The following is a 15,570-nucleotide window of genomic DNA, read 5'->3' as shown; positions in this document are numbered from 1 at the left end:
CCCGGCTGGGGGTGTGAGAATTTGCCGACGGTGCCCGCGCCGCCGCCGGCCCCGGCCCCGCCCCAGCCCCGAGGACGCCCCGCCCCCAGCCGGCGCCCCGCCCCGCCTGCCCGTAGTCCCAGCCCCGCCCCGGGCCGCGCCCCTCCGCCGAGCCCCGCTCGCCTGCACCTCGCGCGGCGGGCCTGCCCTCCGGCCCCCGCCGGCCCCGCGCCGCTGCCCGGAGGCTGGCGTCTTCCCGTCACTCCGGGACCCGCCCGCTGTGTCCCCTGGGCAACTGTCTCCAGGGAGATCGGGCCCCGCCCCCGGCACCGACACCCGGTACGGAGCCCACCTGTGCGGGCGTCTGCGGGGTCCCCGTGCCCCGCCCCCAGCCCCGCCGGGCGTCCCACCCCGCCCAGCCCCGGGCTTTGTCCGCCTGGGGCGGGGTGGGCAGGGTCGGTGGAGGCGATCGGGGGTCCGGGGCCGTGGGGGCTGGGGGGGCCGAGGCAGGGGATTGCGTTCGCGGTGGGATTCTCAGCTATGGGCCGCGCGACGCTCTCCTCTCCTAATCTGGTTGCTTCCTTTTGTGCCCCCCGGGGGTCGGGAATCCCAGGTTTCTCCGCTGCCGCCCTTGATGGGATCCGTGAGGCCTCCAGCGGGCTTCGCACGAGGACGCGCCTGTTCGGGGCAGGCTGTTTACTTGTCGGGGACCCAGCAGTGGCTGTGCGCGTCCTCCCCTCCCCCTGCCCCCGATTCGGGACGGAGCCTCCTGCGCTCTGTCCCTCCCGAGCTGTGCCCTTGAGCCCAAGGGGGCTAGAGGGTGGCAGACCCAGATCCTGAGGTCCTGCGGCTTCCTCCCCGGGGGAGCGCCTTCTCCCTGGCCGCCCTCTTGTGGATTTTGTCCTGGCTCCTTATTTCCTGACCCGAATTCCTGAGGATGAATTCTCTCCTTCTCTTCCTTCTTGGCTCCCTCTGCTTTTGGCTTTGTTTTTCCTGTTTTGAAAGGGCTTTCCTTATGATCCTGTCTCATTTCCCTGTGCCAGAGCTACTATAATTTGTCGTGGTAACGGGTATTGGCCAGTCACTTAATTGGTCAGCAATGGAAGGGATTTCTTCCTTAGCCTTTGGTGCTGACCTCCTGTTTCTCTGGTGGCAGTGCCTTGCGAAGTGCTTGCCACTGTCCCCTGGATGTTGAGGGAAGGGAGCATCCGAGCCCGCATGCCTGGGCTCCCGCAGCAGGGTCCCTGGAGCATCTTTGCAGGGATAGAGGCCGCAGGGAGGACTCCAGCTTGGTCCTTGGGAGATGTGTTCCTGCAACCCATGCCTTTTCCAGCGGGTTCCTAGGGCTCTGCTGTTTGACTCATGGAGAAGCCGGTGGTTTTGGTTTTGTGCTGAATCGAAGCCCACCTAGTGGGCTCTGGGCCGAAGGCTCCCAGCTGTGGAGGTAGCTATGCCCAGGGCCTGGGGATGGGAGAAGGGGTTGGGTCTTTAGACTGGGCTGGAGCTCTGGTGTCTTTTTTCCCTCTTTGGGGTTCTGTTATTTCCTGGAGCGGCTGAGGTGGGGGAAGAAGCACCACAGATGCAAGGAGTGGGCGGCCCCTCCCCTCACACTCTTCCTTTTTATCTCCAGCCCAATAGGGCATGAATTTTCCTTTAGACCTGGGCCTCGAAAACAGATCCACATGGGGAATAAAGATTTCAAGTTCACCAACCTGCTTTTTGCATCCATCGAATGGAACTCGAACCCAGGCTTGGCTCAGATCAATTACTTTGCTTTCAAAAAACCAAACAAAACCAACAAACAGCTCTAAAAACGATCTGAGTCATCTGAGTGCACATTCCTGCTCCAGGCACTGGAAATGCTCCTGTGGTTGGTTTCAGTACCACCAAAGGGAGCTGGGGGTGGCATTGACGCAGATGGCAAGAAAGGCCGATCAAGTGGAATGTGATTGGTTTGCAAAAAGGAGAGACCTAGATGAAGCAGTTGATTTTGAGCTAATGTCCTGTAAGAGAATGCACAGGTTTCTGAAATTCTCTCTTGTTAAAATAGTTTTCTTTCTTTCTTTCTTTCTTTCTTTCTTTCTTTCTTTTCCCCAACAGATAAGGAGTCAGGCCAGGACGGGATGACACTCATTGATTCTAAAGCATCTTTAATCTGCCAGGCGGAGGGGGCTTTGCTGGTCTTTCTTGGACTATTCCAGAGAGGTAGGTTGGGGGAACGGGCCAAGTGTGTGGGGGAAGGGAAAGGAGATGTTATTTTGTAGATGGGTTAAGAATGTGAACAAACCCATCCTCCCCGACTCTCCAGCCAAAGGAAGACTTCTCTGTAGGACTAGCACACCCAGAGGAAGAGAGTGACCCAAATTGGTGCTAGGAGCGAATGAATGGGGAAGTGAACTAGACCTCAGCCATTCCCAGGAGAGAGATGCTGCTGCCTGGGAAAAGAAGGAATGGCTTTGCTTTGAGGAGTCCTGGAGCCCATTACTAAGCTGCAGCATTTGGTATTTGACTCACACTGGCCACGGTAGCGTTGGACTTGCCTGACTGGGGAGAGAAATATTAAAAGTTTTCTGGAGGAAATGGATTGAATTTTTATAATTCAGTATTGCTTCTCAAGGAGTCCCTAGGTGGGGCCGTTCTGTGTCTTCAGAGAGCTGGCAGTCACTGTCTCAGTAAGAGGATGCTCTTTGGAGTTTCCAGGACATTAGCTTAGAAGATGAATGCAGTCCTTTCATGGTGCAAATGAGGACACTGAGGCCAGAGACCGACACTGGCTGGACGTTGGCTACGCACACCCATCTGGGGGCCTGGAATAGCTGGGTCTGGCTTGGGAGCTCCATGACTGCGAGCCCTGCCGGTCCCCTTGCAAGCTCTGGGTGCATAACATATTCTGTGTGTACCCAGAATTCCACTGGAGCCGCTACTGTCATTTCAGGATGGAAAGGGGCAGGCGTTAGAGCGCGGTGGCGTCCTTAAAGGCTTTTTCCCCAACCTCAGCCTCATTTTCTCTAGCTCTTCATTGGTACTTTCCAAACTTGTTTGATGATTGCGGATCTCTTTTTAAAAATCAAAATATAGGCCGGGTGCCGTGGCTCATGCCTGTAATCCCAGCACTTTGGGAGGCCAAGGTGGGCGAATCACGAGGTCAGGAGTTCGAGACCAGCCTGGCCAACCAACATGGTGAAACCCTGTCTCTACTAAAAATACAAAAATTAGCTGGGAGTGGTGGCTCATACCTGTAATCCCAGCTACTCGGGAGGCTGAGGCAGGAGAATCACTTGAACCCAGGAGGCGGAGGTTGCAGTGAGCCGAGATCACACCACTGCACTCCAGCCTGGGTGACAGAGTGAGACTCCGTCTCAAAAAAATAAATAAATAAAATAAATAAAAATATAAAGCAGAATTTTAACCTATAAACCAGATCAAAACAGCCACTGTAAGAGAAACTAGCCCAGAACTCCTTCTGCTCAGCACCCTGTCCCACTCCCACCTACCTCTGAAGGCCTGGGGTGCTTCTTTGGAACCCCAGCGCTCCCCTGCACATAAGCAAAAGCCATAGATCATGTAGACCCCTGTTGGAGGATTAGAATTTCTTCCACACATCTATTTATACTGACTTGATCTTTGTCTCAGAAAATGCCTTTTAATAATATTTTTAATCCTCATGCTTTTTTATTTATAAAAATAGGAAATTAATGTCAAGTTTGGAAAATACCAAAAACATACAAGCATACTCGTCTATCATCTTACCGCCACCCCACCCTGCACCAGAGAAAACCACTGTTTCCTCGTTGGAGTATCCTCCCCCAAACCCCTCAGAGAGAATTCTGTCTGTATCTTTTATTTATTATTTATTTATGTACTTAATTTTTTTGAGATGGAGTCTTGCTCTGTCACTCAGGCTGGAGTGCAGTGATGCAATCTCAGCTCACTGCCACCTCCGCCTCCCGGGTTCAAGCGATTCTTCTGCCTCAGCCTCCCAAGTAGCTGGGACTACAGGTGTGCGCCACCATGCCCAGCTAATTTTTGTGGTTTTTTTTTTTTAGTAGAGACATTGTTTTGCCATGTTGGCCAGGCTGGTCTCGAACTCCTGACCTCAAGGGATCCACCTGCCTCAGCCTCCCAAAGAGCTGGGATTACAGGCGTCAGCCTCCACGCCCTGACCTGTGTTTGCACCTTTTAAAACTTGACTTTTATTTATTAGTAAGTATTATTATAGACTTTGACATCAACATAACAATCGAACATATATGTATTTCTCTGCTCTGTTTCAAAATCCCACTAAAATGAAAGTAAAGGAATAAGAAAAAATGTAAATTCTTAAAAAAAAAACTAGAAAAGTAAATGGTTGAGGAGGGTGGTATGAACAAAACCTTTGCAGGACAGGAAACCGATAGGCGAGAGGGAAGCTGAGTGGAGAATGTCCAATGTCTTGGGCCATGGGGGAGGCAGGTGGAGAAGGCAAAGGAATGGGGGCTCTGGGGATGGAGTGCTTCGAAAGGTGGTGTGTGCAGGGTGGGCTGGAAGCAGGAAGATTACTTGAAAGAGCATGGTAGGGTGACAGACCACCCCCCCAGCCACATAGCCAGATGGTTCCCTTCCCCACCCCAGCAGGTGGCAGGTTTCCGGCAGGCAGTGTTTTCAGAGAGGTTGGCCCAGCCCAGGGCAGCAGAGGCACTGCATGGAGAACGAAAGGGTCAAGCGAGTTTGTTTGCCAAGCAGTGAGGCCATATCCTGGGTAGCTCCCCAAACACCACAGCTTCCATACAGCCTCTGGGCAGACCCTTGGAGAACTTCTGTCTGAGCAAACTGATCTCACGAGAAAAATAACTGTCACATATTGACATTGAGGGGGACCTTGTTGAAAAGCCAGCTTGTTGCTAGGCACGGTGGCTCACACCTGTAATCCCAGTCCTTTGGGAGGCCGAGGCGGTAGGATCATCACTTAAGGCCGGAGTTTGAGACCAGCCTGGCCAACATGGCGAAACCCCATCTCTACTAAAAATACAAAAATTATCTGGGTGTGGTGGCGCGTGCCTGTAATCCCAGCTACTTAGGAGGCTGAGGCAGGAGAATTGCTTGAACCTGGGAGGTGGAGGTTGCAGTGAGCCAAGATCACGCCACTGCACTTCAGCGTGAGCGACAGAGTGAGACTCCGTCTCAAAAAATAAAAGTCAGCTTATTGCTTTGTCATTTCACACTGAAGCCTACCGAGCAGCTAGCCCTACCTGTGTACAAGCAGGGTTAGTGCCTTTCCCTTAGATTTGAATGGGCAGCCAAGGGCCATCCCACATGGAATGAGATTTACAGGCTAAATGTGGTGGCTCATGCCTGTAATCCCAGCACTTTGGGAGGCTGAGGCAGGAGGATCGCTTAAGCCCAGGAGTTCGAGACCATCCTGGGCAACGTAGGGAAATCCTCTTTCTACATAAAATAAAAAACAAGCCAGGTATTGTGGCACATGCTTGTGATCCCAGCTACTTGGGAGGCTGAGGTGGGAGGATTGCTTGAGCCTGAGAGGTTGAGGCTGCAGTGAGCCATGATCATACCAGTGCACTCCAGCCTGGGTGACAGAGTGAGACCCTGTCTCAAAAAAAAAAAAAAGAGAGAGAGAGAGAGACAGAGGGAGACTTCTAGTGTGAAAGACAGAGACCCAAATGAACAGAAAAAAAAAAATTTGAGAAGTCACAAACAGGGTTGTATGGGAAAAAAAAGGCACATTCATAAAATAATAAGCTGTTAGGTATTAAGATAGCAGAAGTAAAAATAGCAGAAGTAAAAATTTCAACAGAAGAGTTGGAAGAGTGAAAAACAAATTTCCAGAAAGTAGAACACAAAGACTTAAGAGATGGAAAATAGGAAAGAAAATATAGAAAAATTTGACTTCAGTCCAGGAGACCCAGCATGCACCACATAGGAGCTCAAGAAAAAAAGGCAAGAGAAACGGAGGAAGGAAAAGTATGTAGGAAAGAATTCTAGAACTGAAGGCATTTCTACTTTTAAACAGTCTTGAAGTAGTACCCAATACCATGAGTAATAAAAGGCCCACGCTATAGGACACCATCATGAACTTTCAAACTCCAGAGATAGAGAGAAGTTACTAAATGTCATCAGAGAAAAAAAAGGCCACATACAGATCAGAGAATGAGATGGCTTTGGACTTTTCAAAAGCAACAGTAGAAACTACAAGACGGGCCAGGCGCAATGGCTCACACCTGTAATCCCGGCACTTTGGGAGGCCGAGGCGGGCAGATCACTAGGTCAGGAGTTCAAGACCAGCCTGGCCAACATGGTGAAACCCTGTCTCTACTAAAAATACAAAAATTAGCTGGGCGTGGTGGCATGTGCCTGTAATCCCAGCTTCTTGGGAGGCTGAGGCAGGAGAATCGCTTGAACCTGGGAGGCGGAGGCTGCAGTGAGCCGAGATTGTGCCACTGCACTCTCCAGCCTGGGTGACAGAGCGAGACTCAGTCTCAAAAAAAAAAAAAAAAAGAAAAGAAAGAAAGATACTACAAGAAAATGGTCAGTGCTTTTAAATTTCTGAGAATTAATTAATTCTGAGGGAAATTAATTCTGTAATTGTCATTCAAATAAAAAGTACATTAAAGACTTTTTTTTTTTTTTTTTTTTTTTTGAGATAAGGTGTTTCTCTGTTACCCAGATTGGAGTGCAGCAGTGTGATCACGGCTCACTGCAGCCTCGACCTCCTAGGCTCAAGCAATCCTCCTGCCTCAGCCCCCCGAGTAGCTGGGACTACAGGTGTACGCCACCATGCCCAGCTAATTTTTATCCTTTTTGTAGAGATAGGGTTTTGCCATGTTGCCCAGGCTGGTCTCAAATTTCTGGGCTCAAGCAATCCACCCACCGTGGCCTCCCAAAGTGCTAGGATTACAGGTGTGAGCCATGGCACCTGGCCCACAAACTCATTTTCTAAGGTAAGAAGTTAAAATTTGACAGTGGGGTGGCTCGTGCCTGTAATCCCAACACTGGAGCCCAAGGCAGGAGGATCACTTGAGCCCAGGAGTTCAGGAACAGCCTGGGCAACATAGTGAGACCCCATCTCTACAAGAAATAATAATAATAAAATTTAAAAAATTTAAAAGAATAAAATTGGCTAGGTATGGTGGTCTACACTTGTAATCCTAGCACTTTGGGAGGCTGAAGCAGGAGAATTGCTTGAGGCCAGGAGTTTGAAAGCAGTCTGGGCAACATAGTGAGACCCCATCTCTACAAGAAATAAAAAGTTAGCTGGCGTGGTAGCATGTGCCTGTAGTCATAGCTACTCGGGAGGCTGAGGCAGGAGGATTGCCTGAGCTAGGGAGGTTGAGGATTTCACCACTGTACTCAGCCTGGATGAGACCCTGTCCCAAAAAAAAAAAAAAAAAAGAGAAGAAAAAAATAAGTTGAAAGTTGAAAACCAAGAAATATTACCATAAAACTGTTATTTAGAAATATCAAGGTCAAGCATGGTGGCTCATGCCTTGTAATCACAGCACTTTGGGAAGCCAAGGCAGGAGGATCGCCTGAGCCCAGGAATTTGCATCCAGCCTGGGCAATGTACTGAGACCTTGTCTCTACAAAAAATTTAAAAATTAGCCAAGTGTGGTGGTGCATGCCTGTAGTCCCAGTTACTGAGGAGGCGGAGATTGCAGTGAGCTGTAATTGTGACACTGCACTCCAGCCTAGGGGACAGAGTGAGATCCTGTCTCAAAAAAAAAAAAAAAAAAAATTGTAGGCTGAGCACAGTGGCTCATCCCTGTAATCCTAGCACTTTGGGAGGCTGATGTGGGGGGATCACTTGAGCCCAGGAGTTCAAGACTAGCCTGGGCAACATAGCAAGACCCTGTCTCTATTTTCATAAAAGATTTTTTAAAAATTTTGCCTGAGGTATAAAAACACACAAAATCTTAAATAAAAAATGGAAATATAGAGATAAATACTTAAGCAACTGAAATTTATTGGGTGTGGTACATATGTGGAAGTGGAGGTCGGAGGACTGCTACTTTGTACTGTAAGAGTTTTAGTTTTAATTAATTTTAAAAATCATGGACTTGTGGCCAGGCACGGTGGTGGCTCACGCCTGTAATCCCAGGACTTTGGGAGGCCAACATGGAAAGATTGCTTGAGCCCTGGAGTTTGAGACCAGCCTGGGCAACATAGTGAGAACCTATCTCAAGATAACAAAATTGTATTTCATTATTATTTTTTAAAAAAAAGTTTTTTTTTAATTAGCTAGGTATGTGGTGTGCACCTGTAGTCCCAGCTACTGGGGAGGCTGAGGTGAGAGGATCACTTAAGCTCAGGAGTTCAAGGCTGCAGTGAGTCATGATCACGCCACTGCACCGTAGCACGGGCAACAAAGTGAGACCCTGTCTCTAAAACAAAAAAAAAGTGCTGAGCGCGGTGGCTCACACCTGTAATCCTGGCACTTTGGGAGACTGAGGCGGGTGGAGCACTTGAAGTCAGGAGTTCAAGATCAGCCTGAGCAACATGGCAAAACTCTGTCTCTATTAAAAATGCAAAGGAGTATCTGGGTGTGGTGGCGTGCACCTGTAGTCCCAGCTATTTGGGAGCTGTGATGAGAGGCTGGCTTGAGCCTGGGATGCGGAGGTTGCAGTTTGCACCACTGCACTCCAGCCTGGGAAACACAGCCAGACCTTGTCTCAAAAAAGAAGAAGAAGAAAAAAGAAATAAAACCACGTACTTGTATAACTTTCCTAGAAATTAAAATAATAAATTTATTATGACATCCATATTCATTCATAACATTTCATTTTTTCTATGCTTTTTTTTTGAGACGGAGTTTCACTCTTGTTGCCCAGGCTGGTGTGCAATGGCACGATCTCGGCTCACTGTAACCTCCGCCTCCCAGGTTCAAGCAATTCTCCTGTCTCACCTTCCCAAGTAGCTGGGATTATAGGCATGCGCCACCATGCCCAACTAATTTTGTGTTTTTAATAGAGATGGGGTTTCACCACGTTGGTCAGGCTGGTCTCGAACTCCCAACCTCAGGTGATCCACCTGCCTCAGCCTCCCAAAGTGCTGGGATTACAGGCGTGAGCCACCATGGCTGGCCTTTCTATGCTTTCTAAAATGCTTTATCAACAAGCATATGTCACAGTGATAAATGTCTGTGCACTTAATGTGTGGGATATTTGCAGTGTTGTGTAGTGTGCCCAGGTGTCATTTTGATGACTGCATTCAGTTTCATTGAGTTAATGCATCATTTAGCCATTTCCTTATCACTTTCACAAACAATACCACATTGAATATCTTTGTGTATATAGCTTTTTTGACTTTTGAATTGCTTCTTTAGGATAATTCCCAAATTCCCAAAGTTACTAGGTCTGAGACCATGGATGTTTCTTTCTCTTGATTTTGATGTGTAGTATCTGAGGCCTCCACCTGGGTGCAGGCCTGTGGCCTCCCTGGTGGGCCGTGACCTAGGATGATGATGAGATGGTGGGGATAGCATTTTTTTCAGGGTAGTTAGCTTTTTTCTGATGGCAGCAGTAGAGGTCAGAAATCTTTGTTGCGGAGGCCAGGTATGGTGGCTCATGCTTGTGATCCCAACACTTTCAGAGGCCGATGCAGGAGGATTACTTGAGCCCAGGAGTTTGAGACCAGCCTGGGCAACATAGGGAGGTCCCGCCCCCTACAAAATAAATAAATAAATAAACAAAGCTCTGCACAGTGATGCACAGTGCAGTGATTTGTGTCATATTCCCAGCTACTTGGGAGGCTGAGGCAGGAGGATCTCTTGAGCTTACGAGGTCAAGGCTACAGTGAGCATGATGATGACACTGTACTCCAGCCAGGGCGATAGAATGAGACCCTCTCTGCGAACCGTGCCAAAAAAAAGAGTAGGCTGCTGGGATGAGTTCGGGCATTTCGGGGCATGTGAGCCCAGCACTTCCCCTCATCAACCCAGCCCTGCCAGCTCTTGCTGTACTTGTCCTGCACACGTCTCCTCATTGCTTTCCTACTTCCATTCTGGCCTCGCTCCCTTCCATTTTCCCACAGCAGCCAAAGCCATCTTTATAAAGCATAAAATCAGGCCGCCTCAGTCCTCTGCTTAAAACCCTCCAGTGATTTCTCCTTGTAATGATACTGGACTCCTCACCATGGCTACGGGGCCCTGCAGGGTCAGACTCACCGTCTCTCCCAGTCACCCTCTCCCAGTCACGCCCTTGACTTCAGGCACCTGCCTCCTGCCTCAGGGCCTTTGTACTTTCTTTTTTTTTTTTTTGAGATGGAGTTTCACTCTTGTTGTCCATGCCGGAGTGCAATGGCGCAATCTTGGCTCACTGCAACCTCTGCCTCCCAGGCTCAAGGATTCTCCTGCCTCAGCCTACTTGGGATTATAGGTGTGTGCCACCACGCCTGGCTAATTTTTTTGTATTTTTTTAATAGAGACAGGGTTTCACCGTGTGGGCCAGGCTGGTCTTGAACTCTTGGCCTCAAGTGATTTGCCCGCCTCGGCCTCCCAAAGTGCTGGGATTACAGGTGTGAGCCACCGCCCCCGGCCCAGGCCTTTGCACTTTCTGTCCCCACTGCCCGGAACCCTATTTTGTGGATTTTTGCTGGATCCTTCTCTCACTTGAGCCTCAACTTCAGAATGATCTCACCCGAGGACCCTTCCCTGACCCACCATCCAAAGGAAACACTGCCTGCAAGCCCCTTTTTATTATATTCCAGTGCTTTTACTACCTGAAGCATCTTGTTTATCTATTTGTTTTCTTTTTAACTTTGTATTTAATTTTTAAATATTTATTGATTGATTTTTGAGACAGAGTCTCACTCTTGCCCAGGCTGGAGTGCAGTGGTGTGATCTCGGCTCATTGCAGCCTCCCCCTCCCAGGTTCAAGTGATTCTCGTGGCTCAGCCTCCCAATAGCTGAGGTCAGATCCCTCAGACGTTCACAGCTGGGACGCCGTTCTTCCACCTTGGGCTCCAGAAAGAGCACCAAGGAGAACATTTCAGGACAGACTGTAAGGGTGGCGTGGTGTCCTGACCAGAACCCCATGTGCGGGAGGGCTCCGCTTTGCACAGCTGTTTCTGTGGATCATGCTGGCCAGGAGGTGGGAAGGTGAAAGGAGTTGTGTTCTTATCCTGTTTCCTTGGATATTTTATGAGTGACTTAGATGTGGACACAACTCATGCCTCAGGATTCTGGATGAGTCAGTGAGGAGGGATTGGTCACCGTCCATCACTGGGTGACGCGACCCCAGTTCCCCGCTCTGTGTCTAGGCCGTCTCACCTGCCCCCCGGCTCCACATCTGTCTGTAGCCTGCTGACTCCACAGGTCTGTCCCCCGCCCTCCCACCTGGGGAGTTTGCCCCTGGCAGTCTTTACGTGGCTATTCATTAAGCAGCTGAGATTCATTTGGTCTAAAATGGGGCTCCGGCTGTCTTATCCCACCAGCAATCTCTTCCTTTCCTGTCTCAGTAAATTCCCACCACCACTCCCATCTCCCAAGCCCAAACCTGGCTGTCGTCCTCACTTCCTCCTGCACCGTCCCCCAAGGGTCCCTCTGATTTAAGTATGTCTGGATTCCGTTGCTCTCCAGTGCTGTCTCCTTCTGGGTCAAGCCACTGTCATTAGTGGCACCGGCCTCCTTCCCCTGCTCCCTACTCCCCTTCCTCCCTGCTTCTCTGCAGTCCTTCCACACCGCAGCCAGCAGCGTAGTTGTGGATGAAAATCGCACCCCTCACTCCCTCACCTAAAATCCTCCAGGGCTGTCCATCTGCTCAGCGCAAGCCCCAGGTGCCAGCCCTTGTTCTGAAGGCTCTGCAAGACCCAGCCCAGTTGAAGTCTTCAACTTGCTCATGCCACACCCTCCCCTCCGTGCCCACCACCCCCTGCTCCAGCTGTAGTGGCCAGTTCTAGAAGACTTGAGTCCCTTTCCCACGAGATCCCCTGCACCTCGTGTAATTTCTGGCACTTAATCAGACTCCATAGATACTGGTGGGATAAATGAATCTACCTCGGACTGAATGATGGAGACAAAACATAAAATCAAAGCCGGGCGCGGTGGCTCACGCCTGTAATCCCAGCAGTTTGGGAGGCCGAGGCGGGCAGATCACCTGAGGTCAGGGGTTCAGGACCAGCCTGGCCAACATGGCAAAACCCTGTCTCTACTAAAAATACAAAAAATCAGCCAGGCACAGTGGCAGACACCTGTAATTCCACTTACGAGGCTGAGGCAGGAGAATCGCTTGAACCTGGGAGGCGGGGATTGCAGTGAGCGGAGATTGTGCCAGTGCACTCCAGCCTGGGCGACAGAGCAAGACTCTGTCTCAAAAAAAAAAAAAAATCCAATAAGATATGAGAGCCAATTATGTTCACAAGATGAAACTACCAAGGATAATTGTGAATTCCTTCATTTAGATCAGGAAATTCATGTTCCTGTACAGGCAGGGAGAACCTGGCTTACTGTGAAAAATCCCTGGAGGGCTGGCAGCCAATGAGTTCATGATGTGGCCACCAAAAATCTGCCTTGGGGTGAGAGTAGGGGAGCATGAAATACTCTCAGGCTAAGCAAATAGGAGCTCGGTGCCCAGAACATTCTTCTACAGCTCGACCTGCCAGGCCCTGTCTGTAGCATCTTGTTTTTGTTTTTTTGGTTTTTTTTTTTTTTTTTGAGATGGAGTCTCACTCTGTTGCCCAGGCTGAAGTGCAGTGGTGCGATCTCGGCTCACTGCAACCTCTGCCACCTGGGTTCAAGCGAGTCTCCTGCCTCAGCCTCCCAAGTAGCTGGGATTACAGGCAAGAACCACCACGCCTGGCTAATTTTTGTATTTTTAGTAGAGACGGGGTTTCACCATGTTGGCCAGGCTGGACTCGAACTCCTGACCTCAGGTGATCTACCTGCCTTGGCCTCCCAAGGTGCTGCCCTGGAGCATCTTGTTAGCTTGGAGTACCACACTGTGGCAAAAGGGTCTAAAAACTGTATCACAGGGAGAACACTGAGTGGTTTTGGGAATGCCTGGGCTGAAGAGAGACGCCTTAGGGCCTGATGGGGCCGCCATCCAGTGGTCCTGTGGACTCCTCTGTGTGCCTCTAGATGGCAGCACAGAGATTGGAGTTTGACTCTTAGAGGCAGGTCCACTTCCAAGGAAAGAACTTTCTTTCCTTTTTTTTTTTTCTTTTTTGAGACAGAGTTTTGCTCTTGCTGCCCAGGCTGGAGTGCAGTGGCACCATCTCGGCCCACTGCAAACTCCGCCTCCTGGGTTCAAGTGATTCTCCTGCCTCAGCCTCCCAAGTAGCTGGGATTATAGGCATGTGCCACCATGCCCGGCTAATTTTTGTATTTTTAGTAGAGACGGGGTTTCACCATGTTGGCCAGGCTGGACTCGAACTCCTGACCTCAGGTGATCTACCTGCCTTGGCCTCCCAAGGTGCTGCCCTGGAGCATCTTGTTAGCTTGGAGTACCACGCTGTGGCAAAAGGGTCTAAAAACTGTATCACAGGGAGAACACTGAGTGGTTTTGGGAATGCCTGGGCTGAAGAGAGACGCCTTAGGGCCTGATGGGGCCGCCATCCAGTGGTCCTGTGGACTCCTCTGTGTGCCTCTAGATGGCAGCACAGAGATTGGAGTTTGACTCTTAGAGGCAGGTCCACTTCCAAGGAAAGAACTTTCTTTCCTTTTTTTTTTTTCTTTTTTGAGACAGAGTTTTGCTCTTGCTGCCCAGGCTGGAGTGCAGTGGCACCATCTCGGCCCACTGCAAACTCCGCCTCCTGGGTTCAAGTGATTCTCCTGCCTCAGCCTCCCAAGTAGCTGGGATTATAGGCATGTGCCACCATGCCCGGCTAATTTTTGTATTTTTAGTAGAGACGGGGTTTTACCATGTTGGTCAGGCTGGTCTCGAACTCCTGACTTCAGGTGATCCACCTGCCTCAGCCTCCCAAAGTGCTGGGATTACAGGCATGAGCCACCGTGCCCGGTCAGGGAAAGAACTTTCTAAACACTAGAAGCTTCTAAAAATGGAAGTGCAGCTGCAGTAATGAAAATAGATGTTTTTAGCTGTAAGCGGCCAAAAACTCAGCTCAAACTGCTGTAAGTTAAAAAAGAAAAAAGGCTGATGAGACTGAAGAGTCCAGGGATAGACTGTAGCTTCAGGCATGGCTGGATCCAGGGAATCAAAGTTCGTCCTCAGGACCCAGGCTTGTACTGTCTGCTTTAGCCCCACTTTCCTCTGTGTTGGTCTCTTCTCAAGTTCTGCCCCTAAAGACAGCAAACAGTTGCTAGCAGCTCTAGGTAGACAGTCTGTCGTTTCTGCTACCCCAAGAAGAAGTCCCAGAGAAGCCTAGATGTCAAAACCCACTGGACTGACTTGATAGTCATATGGCCATCCTGGAATCCTGTAGTCAGGGAGATAACGTGTAGTGATTGGCTGGGCCTAAGTCTCATTCCCACCTCCAAGCCAATCCCCATGGCCCGGGCAAACTCAGGCCCCTGATTGGCTGTGTCTGAGTCTCAGGCTATCCAGGGAGCTAGGGGTGAAGTCAGCTTATCCGAACCACTTGGACTGAGTGTGTTGAGTTTTTGAAAAGTCCCCAGCTCCCAGATTAAAAAAAAAAAAAAAACGAACGTAAAGTTACTAGCACCCAGAAACCTCCCATGCGCCCTTCTAGTCACTCCCCCAAACCTGGGGTAACCCCTATTTCTTTTGCCACCATAGATTTATTAATTCTGCCTGTGTTTGTTTCTTTGTACAGTTGGAATCATAAGCACATATTTTTTTTGTGTGCAGCTGCTTTTGTCCAGCTTTATGTGTGTGAGAGTCATTGATACTGTTGTGTGGACTTGTAGAGTGCTCATTCTCATTGCTATATAACATTCTGCTCAGAGAGAGTATCACACATTATTTTGCCATTCCCCATTCTGTTGATGTGCATTTGGGAAGTTTCCACTTTGGAGCCATCATGAATAGTGATGCCATAGACACTCTTGCCCGTGTCTTTTGATAAATATACATGTATTTGCATTTCTCTGGGGTGTATACTTTGGAGCGGAATTGCTGGGTCCTAGGGCATAGGCATGTTCAACTTTAGTAGATATTGTCAAACAGTTTTCCAAAGCAGTTGTACTGGTTCGCATTCTTGGGGCATTTCTGAAGTCCCTGTACTCACTGGCATCTCTGTCCTGTACATATCAGAGAGCTATGGTTCTGGGCTTCATTCAGGGAAGAGTTAGGGCTGGTTGGCCACTGTGCTAGAGAGAGGTTCTTGGCCCAGAGAGACGGAAGGCACTTCCACTTTCTCCTGTCCTGTCTCACTGGTGACAGGACCTGGCATTTGATGTCCTGTGCAGACCAGTCTGATACTTTCTTTATTAGGAATGAGATTTTCTGTGAAAGTATTTCCCTACATCCCATTTAGGTAAGGTGTAGTTGAAGACTTCGTTTCCAGAGTGCTAAGGGGCAGGAGAGTGAGGGGTGTATTTTCCTGGAACCCAGGCTGTGGGTTGGAGTCCCTGGGAGCTCATGCCTCATGTGCTCATCTTGGGCCTCACCAGACTGAGTGGCCAAAGATGCCCCTGACTTTCCAAGCATGGTCAAAGCCCATTTCATATCATAAGTGGATTCT

General features: G+C 49.6%; 1 protein-coding gene across 27 annotated transcripts in view; it reads left to right on the top strand.

Moving 5' to 3' along the window:
* The window catches only part of PIK3CD (phosphatidylinositol-4,5-bisphosphate 3-kinase catalytic subunit delta), a 77,565-nt gene that overhangs the window by 37,480 nt on the left and 24,515 nt on the right, over positions 1-15,570 (top strand). For 19 of the 27 annotated variants that reach the window (XR_010148296.1, XM_016953669.4, XM_063786548.1 and 16 more), the window contains one exon: positions 2,080-2,184. The exons of 4 other annotated variants lie outside the window; for them this stretch is intronic. The gene's annotated coding sequence lies outside the window, so the exon portion shown is untranslated. Of the gene's footprint in view, positions 1-131; positions 319-2,079; positions 2,185-15,570 lie in introns of those variants that run through there. 4 more of the 27 variants (XM_016953671.4, XM_054662618.2, XM_024356183.3 and 1 more) reach the window with 4 other exon arrangements.

Source organism: Pan troglodytes, chromosome 1, assembly GCF_028858775.2.
Source record: "Pan troglodytes isolate AG18354 chromosome 1, NHGRI_mPanTro3-v2.0_pri, whole genome shotgun sequence".
Classification (NCBI taxonomy): Eukaryota; Metazoa; Chordata; class Mammalia; order Primates; family Hominidae; genus Pan; species Pan troglodytes.
The sequence above is the reverse complement of the archived record's forward strand: the minus strand, read 5'-3'. Positions and strand labels throughout refer to the sequence as shown.